Below are 3,538 nucleotides of genomic sequence, written 5' to 3'. Positions count from 1 at the left end.
GAAAATAGGGAACAAAAAAAAGAAAAAAGAAAAGAAAAAGAAAAAGGGGACATGACATGGTGTGGCGTGGTGAAACCAGACAGTGAAACTTGTAAAAGCCATAAGAAAGAAAAGGCACAATGAAACAGGGTTGAAATTGAAAAGGCCCAAGGGAACAGAGGATGGAATTTCTACAGGGAGACTAAAGTACAAATCTCAGGGGCCCTTGGAGGCAGGATGAAGTTGTCATACCCCAACACTCCAGCCAAGCCCCCACTGTGGGGCAGAAGGATAAGGTGGAGCATTTATTCATTCCATCCTAATGGCTCACCGTGTCCCAAGCATGGACTTTGTTTCATTCCCCAGGGGACAAAACGAGGCAGGGTTGACTCAAATACACAGGGAGGTCACAAGTCTTTTTGAGTATCCTCACTAATTGAAAATTGTTTCAGTTCTTTTTAAATGGCAAAATATTAAATGCCAAACTTCTAACTTTAATGACTTAGGGATACTTTTACATGATAGCTAATACAAAGCTAAAGATTAAAGGGGAAAACACATTCGGGTTCATAATACTCAGGCACTTCACCGCATCTTTGTTTACATCTACGTCACCTGTCTCCTAGAAGCAGCAAAACAGAAGGCCCAACAGCATGGATTCTGGAGTAGGAATGCCTGGGTTTGAATCCCAGATTTGCCATTAATTAGATTGGTGACTTTGGACAACTATCACTCAACTCCCTTATCTGCAAAACAGAGAAAATAATAATATCTATCACAACTTCTCATAAGAATTGAAAGGGTTAATAAATGTAAAACATGAGCAGTATCAGCGCATAGTAAGGGCTACATATTTGTTGAATAATGGTATTAAAAACTTCATGAGTGGAGTTCACAAGAAAGCACATTCATTTGCACTCTGTAAATTGACAAATTTTTCCAAAGGTTAGCCATTTTCCTGCTTGATATTTTCCATGCTTTCTTTCTAAGAGTCCCCATGATGAATTTCCACTTACCATTCAACAAATGCCCACAGAGCTCAGGCCTGTGAAAGCCAGTGAACCCGTATGTTGCAAACGAGTGTCAGTAATGGCGACAGTTAGGGTTTCACAATCTGTGAGAAGAAAGCTCACAAATGCAATCGGAAATGAGGCACTTCTTATGCCACTTCTAAATCACTTCAAACTCTTTCAGACTGTAATAAAGTGCTGGGGGTGTCAATCATAGTTTTTGCCTCAAGGTGGAGAAGTAAAAATCTTACTGGCTTTGTCAGTCTGGCAGAACTGCATTCAAATCCTGACCCAGTCCTTACTAACTACATAATAGGCAGCTTAGTTAAACTTTCTTAATCTAAAAGGGGCACTTTGGCTGAGTTCTAAAATATACATATATATGCAACCCAGTAATTCAGCAAATGATAACTATCCTTGGCTAAGTTATGATAACTTATCCTTGGCTAAGCGGCAATAGACTGTATATAGTTTGGGTGTTCAGAAGTTGGAATATCTAGGAATCAGGTAACACATTTGTACATATGTATTTTTCAGTGAGGAAACGAAAGGAGTGCTACTTCAAGCCTGTCTTTTGGAAGCTTTTATTGGCCAAAGTTTTCTGTCTTTAGTTTTGTTTAGCCTTTTAGAAGTTTATAGCATTCAGGCATTTCCTTTGGCAAATCTGGCACAGGCTAAAGAGAAAGGACATAAATATTTTTCAGTCTCTCTAGTGAAAGTGGATGTGCAACATATGTGGCTAGTCAGATACCACTTTCCAGTAACAAGGTCCCAGGCACCGGTTTCAGAAGACTTTATTCCCTGCTTCCCCCATGACTAACCCCAGAGGAGGAACTGACTCTGCAAATAGCTGGAATCATAGTTATTCTCTTCATTTCCTATATGACCCTCCAAGCCCCCACCCCCATGCACACGCACACACACAAATAATCCCACAGCCACATCAGTGTCAGGGTCCTGGATTTATTTTGTTCTCAAGGAAACTGATGCCTGAGAGAAAGAGTTTTTTGTCTTTCAAAATTTGGCTGCTTCTTCCTAAATGAGACCGCTTTTTAGAAAGATTTTCATGGTATCAGGTTAGTTATCTAAAAATACTGTGATTTCACTCTAGATATAAAAGAAATGGGAAAAGGGCTAAATTAAGATGACGTACTATTGAACATCTCATTTTTATTACTTTATTTATTCCGTGATAAGAACTGTCTGTAAGCTGGTGGTATAAATCACTGTAGGACAAGCATTATTACCCGTATTTTACAAATAAAACAGAAAAGACCCAGAGAGGTTAAAGGATTTGTCTGTGGTCACAAAGCTTTTTAGTAGCCAACCCAAAATAAGAACCGAGGACTTGGGATTGCAAGTTCTGTACTGTTTTTCTTTGCCGTGTGCTCTTGGTAATTAACATGATCAAAATCTACTTAGAGGTTAGTGGGTACAACAAAATAAATAATTGTTCCTTTTGTTTGGTGAGTTTGTTTTGACCTAGATATTAAATTTCCTCAAGTCCCACTATCTTTAGTTATGTCTATTCTAACTTTTTGTTTTTGTTTTTGACAATATTTATGGCTTTTAGACTGTTGATTTGTATTTAGGAAGATAGCTTTGGTAACTACCAAACAGGAAGTCATCCAGGTCAGTCTGGGCCATTTGTGGAAGCAAGGCTAGCTAATGACTTCAGATATGCAAAGAATAAAGGGAGACCAAATGATTTGGTTTACTCTTTGGTTTTTCCCACTCTTTTTAGACCCAATATAGATCCCATCTGTAAAGGTCAGAGATACATCCTGCCTGCCTCTTTGAGCCTGTTTCTTTCCAACAGCATAGTCTCCTCACCATAATTCACTCTTCTTCATTCTTGTCTTGTTCTATTGAATAAGGGATATTTCCTTTAGTCTTGTTCTAATATCTCAAGATCAAAACTGATATAAACTGGCGAATGACCTGAGTCCAAAGTTCTGGTGAGTCATTCCCTAGGACTAAAGAAAGGATAACATAGATATAGCTGTTAATCTCCTTTACAGTCCAGGTAAGAGGCTACTGACACCTCAGAATGGTAGGTAAATAGGAAAGCAAATGAGGAATCTTGAAGAATTCTAAATTCCCAAAGCAATGTTACTGTATTCTTCTATCTCTTCCCTTAAGTCTGTCCCGGGGGGAAAATGTATCCTTGTCAGCATTACAACATTACAATAAAAATTACGGTAATTTCCATCCCATGAAAGAAAGACTTGGGAGACAGAACATTGCCATACTATCTGGGGAGACTTTGTTTAGTAGTTGGTTGTTTATTGTTTTGCTTGGAAGTCTTTGATGGGTGGTAAGGGGGTGAATGAATGAATGGCAACCTCATAAATTATCCTGTCATTGTAACTGATTATGATAAACCTTCTCAAGGGGTCTGAATTCCCCAGGGAACTTTGCCCAGGATTTCTCAATTTTTTTGTGATACCATTGAAAAATGGTGACTTGGATAAAAGAACTCAAGAGCTACACGCAACTCTGTATGCTCTTCTGGATGCAGCTGTATTCTTATTTTGCTAAACGTGGTT

The 3,538-nt window shown here is 38.6% G+C and overlaps 1 long non-coding RNA gene across 1 annotated transcript; it reads right to left on the bottom strand.

The window, feature by feature from the left end:
* Nucleotides 1–452: 452 nt before the first annotated feature.
* LOC121028107 (uncharacterized) lies at nucleotides 453–2,971 on the bottom strand. Its single transcript, XR_005789075.1, has 2 exons — nucleotides 2,823–2,971; nucleotides 453–725 (listed from the first exon to the last, which is right to left on the bottom strand). It is a non-coding gene; the product is annotated as an uncharacterized LOC121028107 (long non-coding RNA).
* Between the last annotated feature and the right edge of the window lie 567 nt (nucleotides 2,972–3,538).

This window comes from Herpailurus yagouaroundi, unplaced genomic scaffold (assembly GCF_014898765.1).
Source record: "Herpailurus yagouaroundi ecotype Mexico unplaced genomic scaffold, PumYag 100, whole genome shotgun sequence".
In the NCBI taxonomy this organism is placed as follows: Eukaryota; Metazoa; Chordata; class Mammalia; order Carnivora; family Felidae; genus Herpailurus; species Herpailurus yagouaroundi.
The sequence above is the reverse complement of the archived record's forward strand: the minus strand, read 5'-3'. Positions and strand labels throughout refer to the sequence as shown.